Source organism: Brassica oleracea, chromosome C6, assembly GCF_000695525.1.
Source record: "Brassica oleracea var. oleracea cultivar TO1000 chromosome C6, BOL, whole genome shotgun sequence".
Classification (NCBI taxonomy): Eukaryota; Viridiplantae; Streptophyta; class Magnoliopsida; order Brassicales; family Brassicaceae; genus Brassica; species Brassica oleracea.
The window spans coordinates 11,872,648-11,872,924 of NC_027753.1; positions in this window are offsets into that span (position 1 = coordinate 11,872,648).

The following is a 277-nucleotide window of genomic DNA, read 5'->3' on the forward strand; positions in this document are numbered from 1 at the left end:
TCTAACAATCCCTGCATCCTTACAAAACTGATTGAACTCTGTTGAACAGAATTTCTCCACCATCGCTTTTCGTTCCCTGAACTGATCGAAAGCTTCACTTTTGTGCTTCATGAAGAATATCCAAGTCTTCCTCTAATAGTCATCAATCATAGACACAAAATATTGTGACCTTTCAGCAACTCCACTCTGGAGGACCCCAACAATCCGCATGGATGATGAAGCTGTTGAATGCTTCACTTTTGTGCTTCATGAATGTTATCCAAGTCTTCCTCGAATA